This window comes from Hemitrygon akajei, unplaced genomic scaffold, assembly GCF_048418815.1.
Source record: "Hemitrygon akajei unplaced genomic scaffold, sHemAka1.3 Scf000097, whole genome shotgun sequence".
Classification (NCBI taxonomy): Eukaryota; Metazoa; Chordata; class Chondrichthyes; order Myliobatiformes; family Dasyatidae; genus Hemitrygon; species Hemitrygon akajei.
Window position 1 is genome coordinate 1072081 of NW_027331983.1, and position 17791 is coordinate 1089871.

Consider the following 17791-nt stretch of genomic DNA (forward strand, 5'->3'; position numbering starts at 1 on the left):
CGGGTACAGGTTCAGGGCATATTTGAGTGTAGTTCTGCATTGGTACGTTCCAGTGAGACAGGGACGTTATGGAGGTTTACAGGTTCAGGGCACATTTGTGTGGAGATCTGCATTGGTACGTTCCAGTGAGACAGGGAGGTTATGGAGGGTGAAGGTTCAGCGCATATTTGTGTGGAGTTCTGCAGTGGTACGGTCCAGTGAGACAGGGAGGTTATGGAGTGGTACAGGTTCAGGGCATATTTGTGTGGAGTTCTGCTTTGTTACGTTCCAGTGAGACAGGGAGGTTATGGAGGGGTACAGGTTCCGGGCATATTAGTGTGGAATTCTGCATTGGTACGTTCCAGTGAGACAAGGAGGTTATGGGCGGGTACCCGTTCAGGGCATATTTGTGTGGAATTCTGCATTGGTACGTTCCAGTGAGACAGGGAGGTTATGGAGTGTAGCGGTTCAGGGCAAATTTGTGTGGAGTTCTGCATTGGTACTTTCCAGTGAGGCAGGGAGGTTATGGAGGGGTACAGGTTCAGGGCATATTTGTGTGGAGTTCTGCGTTGGTACGTTCCAGTGAGACAAGGAGGATATGGGCGGGTACACGTTCAGGGCATATTTACGTGGTATTCTGCAGTGGTACGTTCCAGTGACACAGGGAAGTTATGGAGGGTTACAGGTTCAGGGCATATTTGTGTGGAGTTCTGCAGTGGTACGGTCCAGTGAGACAGGGAGGTTATGGTCGGGTACAGGTTCAGGGCATATTTGTGTGGTGTTCTGCAATGGTACGTTCCAGTGAGACAGGGAGGTTATGGAGTGGTACAGGTTCAGGGCATATTTGTGTGGAGTTCTGCTTTGGTACGTTCCAGTGAGACAGGGAGGTTATGGAGGGGTACAGGTTCCGGGCATATTAGTGTGGAGTTCTGCATTGGTACGTTCCAGTGAGACAGGGAGGTTATGGAGGGTACCGGTTCAGGGCAAATTTGTGTGGAGTTCTGCATTGGTACGTTCCAGTGAGACAGGGAGTTTATGGAGGGGTACAGGTTCAGGGCAAATTTGTGTGGAGTTCTGCATTGGTACGTTCCAGTGAGACAGGGAGATTATGCACGGTACAGGATCAGGGCATATTTGAGTGGAGTTCTGCATTGGTACGTTCCAGTGAGACAGGGAGATTATTGAGGTGTACAGGTTCAGGGGAAATTTGTGTGGCGTTCTGCATTGGTGCGTTCCAGTGAGACAAGGAGGTTATGGGCGGGTACACGTTCAGGGCATATTTGTGTGGAATTCTGCATTGGTACGTTCCAGTGAGACAGGGAGGTTATGGAGGGTACCGGTTCAGGGCAAATTTGTGTGGAGTTCTGCATTGGTACGTTCCAGTGAGACAGGGAGTTTATGGAGGGGTACAGGTTCAGGGCAAATTTGTGTGGAGTTCTGCATTGGTGCGTTCCAGTGGGACAAGGAGGTTATGGGCGGGTACACGTTCAGGGCATATTTGTGTGGAATTCTGCATTGGTACGTTCCAGTGAGACAGGGAGATTATGCACGGTACAGGATCAGGGCATATTTGAGTGGAGTTCTGCATTGGTACGTTCCAGTGAGACAGGGAGATTATTGAGGTGTACAGGTTCAGGGCAAATTTGTGTGGCGTTCTGCATTGGTGCGTTCCAGTGAGACAGGGAAGTTATGGAGTGTAGCGGTTCAGGGCAAATTTGTGTGGAGTTCTGCTTTGGTACTTTCCAGTGAGGCAGGGAGGTTATGGAGGGGTACAGTTTCAGGGCATATTTGTGTGGAGTTCTGCGTTGGTACGTTCCAGTGAGACAAGGAGGATATGGGCGGATACACGTTCAGGGCATATTTACGTGGTGTTCTGCAGTGGTACGTTCCAGAGAGACTGGGAGGTTATGGACGGGTACAGGTTCAGGGCATATTTGAGTGTAGTTCTGCATTGGTACGTTCCAGTGAGACAGGGTCGTTATGGAGGTTTACAGGTTCAGGTCATATTTGTGTGGAGTTCTGCTTTGGTACGTTCCAGTGAGACAGGGAGGTTATGGAGGGGTACAGGTTCAGGGCACATTTGTGTGGAGTTCTGCATTGGTACGTTCCAGTGAGACAGGGAGGTTATGGAGGGTACAGATTCAGCGCATATTTGTGTGGAGTTCTGCAGTGGTACGGTCCAGTGAGACAGGGAGGTTATGGTCGGGTACAGGTTCAGGGCATATTTGTGTGGTGTTCTGCAATGGTACGTTCCAGTGAGACAGGGAGGTTATGCACGCTACAGGATCAGGGCATATTTGAGTGGAGTTCTGCATTGGTACGTTCCAGTGAGACAGGGAGGTTATTGAGGGGTACAGGTTCAGGGCAAATTTACGTGGTGTTCTGCAGTGGTACGTTCCAGTGAGACAGGGACGTTATGGAGGGTTACAGGTTCAGGGCATATTTGTGTGGAGTTCTGCATTGGTATGTTCCAGTGAGACAGGGAGGTTATGGAGTGGTACAGGTTCAGGGCACATTTGTCTGGAGTTCTGCATTGGTACGTTCCAGTGAGACAGGGAGGTTATGGAGGGTACAGGTTCAGCGCATATTTGTGTGGAGTTCTGCAGTGGTACGGTCCAGTGAGACAGGGAGGTTATGGAGGGGTACAGGTTCAGGGCATATTTTAGTGGAGTTCGGCATTGGTGCGTTCCAGTGAGACAGGGAAGTTATGGAGGGGTGCAGGTTCAGGGCATATTTGTGTGGAGTTCTGCATTGGTACGTTCCAGTGAGACAGGGAGGTTATGGAGGGTACAGGTTCAGGGCATATTTGTGTGGTGTTCTGCATTGGTACGTTCCAGTCAGATTGGGAGGTTATGGAGGGGTACAGGTTCAGGGCATATTTGTGTGTAGTTCTGCATTGGTACGTTCCAGTGAGACAGGGAGGTTATGGAGGGTACAGGTTCAGGGCATATTTGTGTGGAGTTCTGCATTGGTACGTTCCAGTGAGACAGGGAGGATATGGTCGGGTACAGGTTCAGTGCATATTTGTGTTGAGTTCTGCATTGGTACTTTCCAGTGAGGCAGGGAGGTTATGGAGGTGTACAGGTTCAGGGCATATTTGTGTGGAGTTCTGCGTTGGTACGTTCCAGTGAGACAAGGAGGATATGTGCGGATACACGTTCAGGGCATATTTACGTGGTGTTCTGCAATGGTACGTTCCAGAGAGACTGGGAGGTTATGGACTGGTACAGGTTCAGGGCACATTTGTGTGGAGTTCTGCATTGGTACGTTCCAGTGAGACAGGGAGGTTATGGAGGGTACAGGTTCAGGGCATATTTGTGTGTAGTTCTGCATTGGTATGTTCCAGTGAGACAGGGAGGTTATGGAGTGGTACAGGTTCAGGGCACATTTGTCTGGAGTTCTGCATTGGTACGTTCCAGTGAGACAGGGAGGTTATGGAGGGTACAGGTTCAGCGCTAATTTGTGTGGAGTTCTGCAGTGGTACGGTCCAGTGAGACAGGGAGGTTATGGAGGGGTACAGGTTCAGGGCATATTTTAGTGGAGTTCGGCATTGGTGCGTTCCAGTGAGACAGGGAAGTTATGGAGGGGTGCAGGTTCAGGGCATATTTGTGTGGAGTTCTGCATTGGTACGTTCCAGTGAGACAGGGAGGTTATGGAGGGTACAGGTTCAGGGCATATTTGTGTGGTGTTCTGCATTGGTACGTTCCAGTCAGATTGGTAGGTTATGGAGGGGTACAGGTTCAGGGCATATTTGTGTGTAGTTCTGCATTGGTACGTTCCAGTGAGACAGGGAGGTTATGGAGGGTACAGGTTCAGGGCATATTTGTGTGGAGTTCTGCATTGGTACGTTCCAGTGAGACAGGGAGGTTATGGAGGGTACAGGTTCAGCGCATATTTGTGTGGAGTTCTGCAGTGGTACGGTCCAGTGAGACAGGGAGGTTATGGAGGGGTACAGGTTCAGGGCATATTTTAGTGGAGATCGGCATTGGTGCGTTCCAGTGAGACAGGGAAGTTATGGAGTGGTGCAGGTTCAGGGCATATTTGTGTGGAGTTCTGCATTGGTACGTTCCAGTGAGACAGGGAGGTTATGGAGGGTACAGGTTCAGGGCATATTTGTGTGGTGTTCTTCATTGGTACGTTCCAGTCAGATTGGGAGGTTATGGAGGGGTACAGGTTCAGGGCATATTTGTGTGTAGTTCTGCATTGGTATGTTCCAGTGAGACAGGGAGGTTATGGAGTGGTACAGGTTCAGGGCACATTTGTCTGGAGTTCTGCATTGGTACGTTCCAGTGAGACAGGGAGGTTATGGAGGGTACAGGTTCAGCGCTAATTTGTGTGGAGTTCTGCAGTGGTACGGTCCAGTGAGACAGGGAGGTTATGGAGGGGTACAGGTTCAGGGCATATTTTAGTGGAGTTCGGCATTGGTGCGTTCCAGTGAGACAGGGAAGTTATGGAGGGGTGCAGGTTCAGGGCATATTTGTGTGGAGTTCTGCATTGGTACGTTCCAGTGAGACAGGGAACTTATGGAGGGTACAGGTTCAGGGCATATTTGTGTGGTGTTCTGCATTGGTACGTTCCAGTCAGATTGGGAGGTTATGGAGGGGTACAGGTTCAGGGCATATTTGTGTGTAGTTCTGCATTGGTACGTTCCAGTGAGACAGGGAGGTTATGGAGGGTACAGGTTCAGGGCATATTTGTGTGGAGTTCTGCATTGGTACGTTCCAGTGAGACAGGGAGGATATGGTCGGGTACATGTTCAGTGCATATTTGTGTTGAGTTCTGCATTGGTACTTTCCTTTGAGACAGGGAGGTTATGGAGGGTACAGGTTCAAGGCATATTTGTGTGGAGTTCTGCAGTGGGACGATCCAATGAGACAGGGAGGCTATGGACCGGTACAGACTCAGGGCAAATTGTGTAGAGTTCTGCATTGGTACGTTCCAGTGAGACAGGGAGTTTATGGAGGGGTACAGGTTCAGGGCAAATTTGTGTGGAGTTCTGCATTGGTACGTTCCAGTGAGACAGGGAGATTATGCACGGTACAGGATCAGGGCATATTTGAGTGGAGTTTTGCATTGGTACGTTCCAGTGAGACAGGGAGATTATTGAGGTGTACAGGTTCAGGGCAAATTTGTGTGGCGTTCTGCATTGGTGCGTTCCAGTGAGACAAGGAGGTTATGGGCGGGTACACGTTCAGGGTATATTTGTGTGGAATTCTGCATTGGTACGTTCCAGTGAGACAGGGAGATTATGCAAGGTACAGGATCAGGGCATATTTGAGTGGAGTTCTGCATTGGTACGTTCCAGTGAGACAGGGAGGTTATTGAGGGGTACAGGTTCAGGGCAAATTTGTGTGGCGTTCTGCATTGGTGCGTTCCAGTGCGACAAGGAGGTTATGGGCGGGTACACGTTCAGGGCATATTTGTGTGGAGTTCTGCATTGGTACGTTCCAGTGAGACAGGGAGGTTATGGAGGGGTACAGGTTCAGGGCACATTTGTGTGGAGTTCTGCATTGGTACGTTCCAGTGAGACAGGGAGGTTATGGAGGGTACAGGTTCAGCGCATATTTCTGTGGAGTTCTGCAGTGGTACTGTCCAGTGAGACAGGGAGGATATGGTCGGGTACAGGTTCAGTGCATATTTGTGTTGAGTTCTGCATTGGTACATTCCTTTGAGACAGGGAGGTTATGGAGTGTACAGGTTCATGGCATATTTGTGTGGAGTTCTGCAGTGGGACGATCCAATGAGACAGGGAGGCTATGGACCGGTACAGACTCAGGGCAAATTGTGTAGAGTTCTGCATGGGTGCGTTCCAGTGAGACAAGGAGGTTATGGGCGGGTACACGTTCAGGGCATATTTGTGTGGAATTCTGCATTGGTACGTTCCAGTGAGACAGGGAGGTTATGGAGGGTACCGGTTCAGGGCAAATTTGTGTGGAGTTCTGCATTGGTACGTTCCAGTGAGACAAGGAGGTTATGGGCGGGTACACGTTCAGGGCATATTTGTGTGGAATTCTGCATTGGTACGTTCCAGTGAGACAGGGAAGTTATGGAGTGTAGCGGTTCAGGGCAAATTTGTGTGGAGTTCTGCATTGGTACTTTCCAGTGAGGCAGGGAGGTTATGGAGGTGTACAGGTTCAGGGCATATTTGTGTGGAGTTCTGCGTTGGTACGTTCCAGTGAGACAAGGAGGATATGTGCGGATACACGTTCAGGGCATATTTACGTGGTGTTCTGCAATGGTACGTTCCAGAGAGACTGGGAGGTTATGGACTGGTACAGGTTCAGGGCATATTTGAGTGTAGTTCTGCATTGGTACGTTCCAGTGAGACAGGGACGTTATGGAGGTTTACAGGTTCAGCGCTAATTTGTGTGGAGTTCTGCAGTGGTACGGTCCAGTGAGACAGGGAGGTTATGGAGGGGTACAGGTTCAGGGCATATTTTAGTGGAGTTCGGCATTGGTGCGTTCCAGTGAGACAGGGAAGTTATGGAGGGGTGCAGGTTCAGGGCATATTTGTGTGGAGTTCTGCATTGGTACGTTCCAGTGAGACAGGGAGGTTATGGAGGGTACAGGTTCAGGGCATATTTGTGTGGTGTTCTGCATTGGTACGTTCCAGTCAGATTGGGAGGTTATGGAGGGGTACAGGTTCAGGGCATATTTGTGTGTAGTTCTGCATTGGTACGTTCCAGTGAGACAGGGAGGTTATGGAGGGTACAGGTTCAGGGCATATTTGTGTGGAGTTCTGCATTGGTACGTTCCAGTGAGACAGGGAGGATATGGTCGGGTACAGGTTCAGTGCATATTTGTGTTGAGTTCTGCATTGGTACTTTCCTTTGAGACAGGGAGGTTATGGAGGGTACAGGTTCAAGGCATATTTGTGTGGAGTTCTGCAGTGGGACGATCCAATGAGACAGGGAGGCTATGGACCGGTACAGACTCAGGGCAAATTGTGTAGAGTTCTGCATTGGTACGTTCCAGTGAGACAGGGAGTTTATGGAGGGGTACAGGTTCAGGGCAAATTTGTGTGGAGTTCTGCATTGGTACGTTCCAGTGAGACAGGGAGATTATGCACGGTACAGGATCAGGGCATATTTGAGTGGAGTTTTGCATTGGTACGTTCCAGTGAGACAGGGAGATTATTGAGGTGTACAGGTTCAGGGCAAATTTGTGTGGCGTTCTGCATTGGTGCGTTCCAGTGAGACAAGGAGGTTATGGGCGGGTACACGTTCAGGGTATATTTGTGTGGAATTCTGCATTGGTACGTTCCAGTGAGACAGGGAGATTATGCAAGGTACAGGATCAGGGCATATTTGAGTGGAGTTCTGAATTGGTACGTTCCAGTGAGACAGGGAGGTTATTGAGGGGTACAGGTTCAGGGCAAATTTGTGTGGCGTTCTGCATTGGTGCGTTCCAGTGCGACAAGGAGGTTATGGGCGGGTACACGTTCAGGGCATATTTGTGTGGAGTTCTGCATTGGTACGTTCCAGTGAGACAGGGAGGTTATGGAGGGGTACAGGTTCAGGGCACATTTGTGTGGAGTTCTGCATTGGTACGTTCCAGTGAGACAGGGAGGTTATGGAGGGTACAGGTTCAGCGCATATTTCTGTGGAGTTCTGCAGTGGTACTGTCCAGTGAGACAGGGAGGATATGGTCGGGTACAGGTTCAGTGCATATTTGTGTTGAGTTCTGCATTGGTACATTCCTTTGAGACAGGGAGGTTATGGAGTGTACAGGTTCATGGCATATTTGTGTGGAGTTCTGCAGTGGGACGATCCAATGAGACAGGGAGGCTATGGACCGGTACAGACTCAGGGCAAATTGTGTAGAGTTCTGCATGGGTGCGTTCCAGTGAGACAAGGAGGTTATGGGCGGGTACACGTTCAGGGCATATTTGTGTGGAATTCTGCATTGGTACGTTCCAGTGAGACAGGGAGGTTATGGAGGGTACCGGTTCAGGGCAAATTTGTGTGGAGTTCTGCATTGGTACGTTCCAGTGAGACAAGGAGGTTATGGGCGGGTACACGTTCAGGGCATATTTGTGTGGAATTCTGCATTGGTACGTTCCAGTGAGACAGGGAAGTTATGGAGTGTAGCGGTTCAGGGCAAATTTGTGTGGAGTTCTGCATTGGTACTTTCCAGTGAGGCAGGGAGGTTATGGAGGTGTACAGGTTCAGGGCATATTTGTGTGGAGTTCTGCGTTGGTACGTTCCAGTGAGACAAGGAGGATATGTGCGGATACACGTTCAGGGCATATTTACGTGGTGTTCTGCAATGGTACGTTCCAGAGAGACTGGGAGGTTATGGACTGGTACAGGTTCAGGGCATATTTGAGTGTAGTTCTGCATTGGTACGTTCCAGTGAGACAGGGACGTTATGGAGGTTTACAGGTTCAGGGCATATTTGTGTGGAGTTCTGCTTTGGTACGTTCCAGTGAGACAGGGAGGTTATGGAGGGGTACAGGTTCAGGGCACATTTGTGTGGAGTTCTGCATTGGTACGTTCCAGTGAGACAGGGAGGTTATGGAGGGTACAGGTTCAGGGCATATTTGTGTGGTGTTCTGCAATGGTACGTTCCAGTGAGACAGGGAGGTTATGCACGCTACAGGATCAGGGCATATTTGAGTGGAGTTCTGCATTGGTACGTTCCAGTGAGTCAGGGAGGTTATTGAGGGGTACAGGTTCAGGGCATATTTGTGTGGAATTCTGCATTGGTACGTTCCAGTGAGACAGGGAAGTTATGGAGTGTAGCGGTTCAGGGCAAATTTGTGTGGAGTTCTGCATTGGTACTTTCCAGTGAGGCAGGGAGGTTATGGAGGGGTACAGGTTCAGGGCATATTTGTGTGGAGTTCTGCGTTGGTACGTTCCAGTGAGACAAGGAGGATATGGGCGGATACACGTTCAGGGCATATTTACGTGGTGTTCTGCAGTGGTACGTTCCAGAGAGACTGGGAGGTTATGGACGGGTACAGGTTCAGGGCATATTTGAGTGTAGTTCTGCATTGGTACGTTCCAGTGAGACAGGGACGTTATGGAGGTTTACAGGTTCAGGGCATATTTGTGTGGAGTTCTGCTTTGGTACGTTCCAGTGAGACAGGGAGGTTATGGAGGGGTACAGGTTCAGGGCACATTTGTGTGGAGTTCTGCATTGGTACGTTCCAGTGAGACAGGGAGGTTATGGAGGGTACAGATTCAGCGCATATTTGTGTGGAGTTCTGCAGTGGTACGGTCCAGTGAGACAGGGAGGTTATGGTCGGGTACAGCTTCAGGGCATATTTGTGTGGTGTTCTGCAATGGTACGTTCCAGTGAGACAGGGAGGTTATGCACGCTACAGGATCAGGGCATATTTGAGTGGAGTTCTGCATTGGTACGTTCCAGTGAGACAGGGAGGTTATTGAGGGGTACAGGTTCAGGGCAAATTTGTGTGGCGTTCTGCATTGGTGCGTTCCAGTGCGACAAGGAGGTTATGGGCGGGTACACGTTCAGGGCATATTTGTGTGGAATTCTGCATTGGTACGTTCCAGTGAGACAGGGAGGTTATGGAGTGTAGCGGTTCAGGGCAAATTTGTGTGGAGTTCTGCATTGGTACGTTCCAGTGAGGCAGGGAGGTTATGGAGGGGTACAGGTTCAGGGCATATTTGTGTGGAGTTCTGCGTTGGTACGTTCCAGTGAGACAAGGAGGTTATGGGCGGGTACACGTTCAGGGCATATTTGTGTGGTGTTCTGCAATGGTACGTTCCAGTGAGACAGGGAGGTTATGCACGCTACAGGATCAGGGCATATTTGAGTGTAGTTCTGCATTGGTACGTTCCAGTGAGACAGGGACGTTATGGAGGGTTACAGGTTCAGGGCATATTTGTGTGGAGTTCTGCATTGGTACGTTCCAGTGAGACAGGGAGGTTATGGAGGGGTACAGGTTCAGGGCACATTTGTGTGGAGTTCTGCATTGGTACGTTCCAGTGAGACAGGGAGGTTATGGAGGGTACAGGTTCAGCGCATATTTCTGTGGAGTTCTGCAGTGGTACTGTCCAGTGAGACAGGGAGGATATGGTCGGGTACAGGTTCAGTGCATATTTGTGTTGAGTTCTGCATTGGTACTTTCCTTTGAGACAGGGAGGTTATGGAGGGTACAGGTTCATGGCATATTTGTCTGGAGTTCTGCAGTGGGACGATCCAATGAGTCAGGGAGGCTATGGACCGGTACAGACTCAGGGCAAATTGTGTAGAGTTCTGCATGGGTGCGTTCCAGTGAGACAAGGAGGTTATGGGCGGGTACACGTTCAGGGCATATTTGTGTGGAATTCTGCATTGGTACGTTCCAGTGAGACAAGGAGGTTATGGGCGGGTACACGTTCAGGGCATATTTGTGTGGAATTCTGCATTGGTACGTTCCAGTGAGACAAGGAGGTTATGGGCGGGTACACGTTCAGGGCATATTTGTGTGGAATTCTGCATTGGTACGTTCCAGTGAGACAGGGAAGTTATGGAGTGTAGCGGTTCAGGGCAAATTTGTGTGGAGTTCTGCATTGGTACTTTCCAGTGAGGCAGGGACGTTATGGAGGGGTACAGGTTCAGGGCATATTTGTGTGGAGTTCTGCATTGGTACGTTCCAGTGAGACAGGGAGGTTATGGAGGGTACAGGTTCAGGGCACATTTGTGTGGAGTTCTGCATTGGTACGTTCCAGTGAGACAGGGAGGTTATGGAGGGTACAGGTTCAGGGCATATTTGTGTGGTGTTCTGCAATGGTACGTTCCAGTGAGACAGGGAGGTTATGCACGCTACAGGATCAGGGCATATTTGAGTGGAGTTATGCATTGGTACGTTCCAGTGAGACAGGGAGGTTATTGAGGGGTACAGGTTCAGGGCATATTTGTGTGGAATTCTGCATTGGTACGTTCCAGTGAGACAGGGAAGTTATGGAGTGTAGCGGTTCAGGGCAAATTTGTGTGGAGTTCTGCATTGGTACTTTCCAGTGAGGCAGGGAGGTTATGGAGGGGTACAGGTTCAGGGCATATTTGTGTGGAGTTCTGCGTTGGTACGTTCCAGTGAGACAAGGAGGATATGGGCGGATACACGTTCAGGGCATATTTACGTGGTGTTCTGCAGTGGTACTTTCCAGAGAGACTGGGAGGTTATGGACGGGTACAGGTTCAGGGCATATTTGAGTGTAGTTCTGCATTGGTACGTTCCAGTGAGACAGGGACGTTATGGAGGTTTACAGGTTCAGGGCATATTTGTGTGGAGTTCTGCTTTGGTACGTTCCAGTGAGACAGGGAGGTTATGGAGGGGTACAGGTTCAGGGCACATTTGTGTGGAGTTCTGCATTGGTACGTTCCAGTGAGACAGGGAGGTTATGGAGGGTACAGATTCAGCGCATATTTGTGTGGAGTTCTGCAGTGGTACGGTCCAGTGAGACAGGGAGGTTATGGTCGGGTACAGGTTCAGGGCATATTTGTGTGGTGTTCTGCAATGGTACGTTCCAGTGAGACCGGGAGGTTATGCACGCTACAGGATCAGGGCATATTTGAGTGGAGTTCGGCATTGGTACGTTCCAGTGAGACAGGGAGGTTATTGAGGGGTACAGGTTCAGGGCATATTTGTGTGGAATTCTGCATTGGTACGTTCCAGTGAGACAGGGAGGTTATGGAGTGTAGCGGTTCAGGGCAAATTTGTGTGGAGTTCTGCACTGGTACTTTCCAGTGAGGCAGGGATGTTATGGAGGGGTACAGGTTCAGGGCATATTTGTGTGGAGTTCTGCGTTGGTACGTTCCAGTGAGACAAGGAGGATATGGGCGGGTACACGTTCAGGGCAAATTTACCTGGTGTTCTGCAGTGGTACGTTCCAGTGAGACAGGGACGTTATGGAGGGTTACAGGTTCAGGGCATATTTGTGTGGAGTTCTGCATTGGTATGTTCCAGTGAGACAGGGAGGTTATGGAGTGGTACAGGTTCAGGGCACATTTGTCTGGAGTTCTGCATTGGTACGTTCCAGTGAGACAGGGAGGTTATGGAGGGTACAGGTTCAGCGCATATTTGTGTGGAGTTCTGCAGTGGTACGGTCCAGTGAGACAGGGAGGTTATGGAGGGGTACAGGTTCAGGGCATATTTTAGTGGAGTTCGGCATTGGTGCGTTCCAGTGAGACAGGGAAGTTATGGAGGGGTGCAGGTTCAGGGCATATTTGTGTGGAGTTCTGCATTGGTACGTTCCAGTGAGACAGGGAGGTTATGGAGGGTACAGGTTCAGGGCATATTTGTGTGGTGTTCTGCATTGGTACGTTCCAGTCAGATTGGGAGGTTATGGAGGGGTACAGGTTCAGGGCATATTTGTGTGTAGTTCTGCATTGGTACGTTCCAGTGAGACAGGGAGGGTATGGAGGGTACAGGTTCAGGGCATATTTGTGTGGAGTTCTGCATTGGTACGTTCCAGTGAGACAGGGAGGATATGGTCGGGTACAGGTTCAGTGCATATTTGTGTTGAGTTCTGCATTGGTACTTTCCTTTGAGACAGGGAGGTTATGGAGGGTACAGGTTCATGGCATATTTGTGTGGAGTTCTGCAGTGGGACGATCCAATGAGACAGGGAGGCTATGGACCGGTACAGACTCAGGGCAAATTGTGTAGAGTTCTGCATTGGTACGTTCCAGTGAGACAGGGAGTTTATGGAGGGATACAGGTTCAGGGCAAATTTGTGTGGAGTTCTGCATTGGTCCGTTCCAGTGAGACAGGGAGATTATGCACGGTACAGGATCAGGGCATATTTGAGTGGAGTTTTGCATTGGTACGTTCCAGTGAGACAGGGAGATTATTGAGGTGTACAGGTTCAGGGCAAATTTGTGTGGCGTTCTGCATTGGTGCGTTCCAGTGAGACAAGGAGGTTATGGGCGGGTACACGTTCAGGGCATATTTGTGTGGAATTCTGCATTGGTACGTTCCAGTGAGACAGGGAGATGATGCAAGGTACAGGATCAGGGCATATTTGAGTGGAGTTCTGCATTGGTACGTTCCAGTGAGACAGGGAGGTTATGGAGGGTACAGGTTCAGCGCATATTTCTGTGGAGTTCTGCAGTGGTACTGTCCAGTGAGACAGGGAGGATATGGTCGGGTACAGGTTCAGTGCATATTTGTGTTGAGTTCTGCATTGGTACATTCCTTTGAGACAGGGAGGTTATGGAGTGTACAGGTTCATGGCATATTTGTGTGGAGTTCTGCAGTGGGACGATCCAATGAGACAGGGAGGCTATGGACCGGTACAGACTCAGGGCAAATTGTGTAGAGTTCTGCATGGGTGCGTTCCAGTGAGACAAGGAGGTTATGGGCGGGTACACGTTCAGGGCATATTTGTGTGGAATTCTGCATTGGTACGTTCCAGTGAGACAGGGAGGTTATGGAGGGTACCGGTTCAGGGCAAATTTGTGTGGAGTTCTGCATTGGTACGTTCCAGTGAGACAAGGAGGTTATGGGCGGGTACACGTTCAGGGCATATTTGTGTGGAATTCTGCATTGGTACGTTCCAGTGAGACAGGGAAGTTATGGAGTGTAGCGGTTCAGGGCAAATTTGTGTGGAGTTCTGCATTGGTACTTTCCAGTGAGGCAGGGAGGTTATGGAGGTGTACAGGTTCAGGGCATATTTGTGTGGAGTTCTGCGTTGGTACGTTCCAGTGAGACAAGGAGGATATGTGCGGATACACGTTCAGGGCATATTTACGTGGTGTTCTGCAATGGTACGTTCCAGAGAGACTGGGAGGTTATGGACTGGTACAGGTTCAGGGCATATTTGAGTGTAGTTCTGCATTGGTACGTTCCAGTGAGACAGGGACGTTATGGAGGTTTACAGGTTCAGGGCATATTTGTGTGGAGTTCTGCTTTGGTACGTTCCAGTGAGACAGGGAGGTTATGGAGGGGTACAGGTTCAGGGCACATTTGTGTGGAGTTCTGCATTGGTACGTTCCAGTGAGACAGGGAGGTTATGGAGGGTACAGGTTCAGGGCATATTTGTGTGGTGTTCTGCAATGGTACGTTCCAGTGAGACAGGGAGGTTATGCACGCTACAGGATCAGGGCATATTTGAGTGGAGTTCTGCATTGGTACGTTCCAGTGAGTCAGGGAGGTTATTGAGGGGTACAGGTTCAGGGCATATTTGTGTGGAATTCTGCATTGGTACGTTCCAGTGAGACAGGGAAGTTATGGAGTGTAGCGGTTCAGGGCAAATTTGTGTGGAGTTCTGCATTGGTACTTTCCAGTGAGGCAGGGAGGTTATGGAGGGGTACAGGTTCAGGGCATATTTGTGTGGAGTTCTGCGTTGGTACGTTCCAGTGAGACAAGGAGGATATGGGCGGATACACGTTCAGGGCATATTTACGTGGTGTTCTGCAGTGGTACGTTCCAGAGAGACTGGGAGGTTATGGACGGGTACAGGTTCAGGGCATATTTGAGTGTAGTTCTGCATTGGTACGTTCCAGTGAGACAGGGACGTTATGGAGGTTTACAGGTTCAGGGCATATTTGTGTGGAGTTCTGCTTTGGTACGTTCCAGTGAGACAGGGAGGTTATGGAGGGGTACAGGTTCAGGGCACATTTGTGTGGAGTTCTGCATTGGTACGTTCCAGTGAGACAGGGAGGTTATGGAGGGTACAGATTCAGCGCATATTTGTGTGGAGTTCTGCAGTGGTACGGTCCAGTGAGACAGGGAGGTTATGGTCGGGTACAGCTTCAGGGCATATTTGTGTGGTGTTCTGCAATGGTACGTTCCAGTGAGACAGGGAGGTTATGCACGCTACAGGATCAGGGCATATTTGAGTGGAGTTCTGCATTGGTACGTTCCAGTGAGACAGGGAGGTTATTGAGGGGTACAGGTTCAGGGCAAATTTGTGTGGCGTTCTGCATTGGTGCGTTCCAGTGCGACAAGGAGGTTATGGGCGGGTACACGTTCAGGGCATATTTGTGTGGAATTCTGCATTGGTACGTTCCAGTGAGACAGGGAGGTTATGGAGTGTAGCGGTTCAGGGCAAATTTGTGTGGAGTTCTGCATTGGTACGTTCCAGTGAGGCAGGGAGGTTATGGAGGGGTACAGGTTCAGGGCATATTTGTGTGGAGTTCTGCGTTGGTACGTTCCAGTGAGACAAGGAGGTTATGGGCGGGTACACGTTCAGGGCATATTTGTGTGGTGTTCTGCAATGGTACGTTCCAGTGAGACAGGGAGGTTATGCACGCTACAGGATCAGGGCATATTTGAGTGTAGTTCTGCATTGGTACGTTCCAGTGAGACAGGGACGTTATGGAGGGTTACAGGTTCAGGGCATATTTGTGTGGAGTTCTGCATTGGTACGTTCCAGTGAGACAGGGAGGTTATGGAGGGGTACAGGTTCAGGGCACATTTGTGTGGAGTTCTGCATTGGTACGTTCCAGTGAGACAGGGAGGTTATGGAGGGTACAGGTTCAGCGCATATTTCTGTGGAGTTCTGCAGTGGTACTGTCCAGTGAGACAGGGAGGATATGGTCGGGTACAGGTTCAGTGCATATTTGTGTTGAGTTCTGCATTGGTACTTTCCTTTGAGACAGGGAGGTTATGGAGGGTACAGGTTCATGGCATATTTGTCTGGAGTTCTGCAGTGGGACGATCCAATGAGTCAGGGAGGCTATGGACCGGTACAGACTCAGGGCAAATTGTGTAGAGTTCTGCATGGGTGCGTTCCAGTGAGACAAGGAGGTTATGGGCGGGTACACGTTCAGGGCATATTTGTGTGGAATTCTGCATTGGTACGTTCCAGTGAGACAAGGAGGTTATGGGCGGGTACACGTTCAGGGCATATTTGTGTGGAATTCTGCATTGGTACGTTCCAGTGAGACAAGGAGGTTATGGGCGGGTACACGTTCAGGGCATATTTGTGTGGAATTCTGCATTGGTACGTTCCAGTGAGACAGGGAAGTTATGGAGTGTAGCGGTTCAGGGCAAATTTGTGTGGAGTTCTGCATTGGTACTTTCCAGTGAGGCAGGGACGTTATGGAGGGGTACAGGTTCAGGGCATATTTGTGTGGAGTTCTGCATTGGTACGTTCCAGTGAGACAGGGAGGTTATGGAGGGTACAGGTTCAGGGCACATTTGTGTGGAGTTCTGCATTGGTACGTTCCAGTGAGACAGGGAGGTTATGGAGGGTACAGGTTCAGGGCATATTTGTGTGGTGTTCTGCAATGGTACGTTCCAGTGAGACAGGGAGGTTATGCACGCTACAGGATCAGGGCATATTTGAGTGGAGTTATGCATTGGTACGTTCCAGTGAGACAGGGAGGTTATTGAGGGGTACAGGTTCAGGGCATATTTGTGTGGAATTCTGCATTGGTACGTTCCAGTGAGACAGGGAAGTTATGGAGTGTAGCGGTTCAGGGCAAATTTGTGTGGAGTTCTGCATTGGTACTTTCCAGTGAGGCAGGGAGGTTATGGAGGGGTACAGGTTCAGGGCATATTTGTGTGGAGTTCTGCGTTGGTACGTTCCAGTGAGACAAGGAGGATATGGGCGGATACACGTTCAGGGCATATTTACGTGGTGTTCTGCAGTGGTACTTTCCAGAGAGACTGGGAGGTTATGGACGGGTACAGGTTCAGGGCATATTTGAGTGTAGTTCTGCATTGGTACGTTCCAGTGAGACAGGGACGTTATGGAGGTTTACAGGTTCAGGGCATATTTGTGTGGAGTTCTGCTTTGGTACGTTCCAGTGAGACAGGGAGGTTATGGAGGGGTACAGGTTCAGGGCACATTTGTGTGGAGTTCTGCATTGGTACGTTCCAGTGAGACAGGGAGGTTATGGAGGGTACAGATTCAGCGCATATTTGTGTGGAGTTCTGCAGTGGTACGGTCCAGTGAGACAGGGAGGTTATGGTCGGGTACAGGTTCAGGGCATATTTGTGTGGTGTTCTGCAATGGTACGTTCCAGTGAGACCGGGAGGTTATGCACGCTACAGGATCAGGGCATATTTGAGTGGAGTTCGGCATTGGTACGTTCCAGTGAGACAGGGAGGTTATTGAGGGGTACAGGTTCAGGGCATATTTGTGTGGAATTCTGCATTGGTACGTTCCAGTGAGACAGGGAGGTTATGGAGTGTAGCGGTTCAGGGCAAATTTGTGTGGAGTTCTGCACTGGTACTTTCCAGTGAGGCAGGGATGTTATGGAGGGGTACAGGTTCAGGGCATATTTGTGTGGAGTTCTGCGTTGGTACGTTCCAGTGAGACAAGGAGGATATGGGCGGGTACACGTTCAGGGCAAATTTACCTGGTGTTCTGCAGTGGTACGTTCCAGTGAGACAGGGACGTTATGGAGGGTTACAGGTTCAGGGCATATTTGTGTGGAGTTCTGCATTGGTATGTTCCAGTGAGACAGGGAGGTTATGGAGTGGTACAGGTTCAGGGCACATTTGTCTGGAGTTCTGCATTGGTACGTTCCAGTGAGACAGGGAGGTTATGGAGGGTACAGGTTCAGCGCATATTTGTGTGGAGTTCTGCAGTGGTACGGTCCAGTGAGACAGGGAGGTTATGGAGGGGTACAGGTTCAGGGCATATTTTAGTGGAGTTCGGCATTGGTGCGTTCCAGTGAGACAGGGAAGTTATGGAGGGGTGCAGGTTCAGGGCATATTTGTGTGGAGTTCTGCATTGGTACGTTCCAGTGAGACAGGGAGGTTATGGAGGGTACAGGTTCAGGGCATATTTGTGTGGTGTTCTGCATTGGTACGTTCCAGTCAGATTGGGAGGTTATGGAGGGGTACAGGTTCAGGGCATATTTGTGTGTAGTTCTGCATTGGTACGTTCCAGTGAGACAGGGAGGGTAT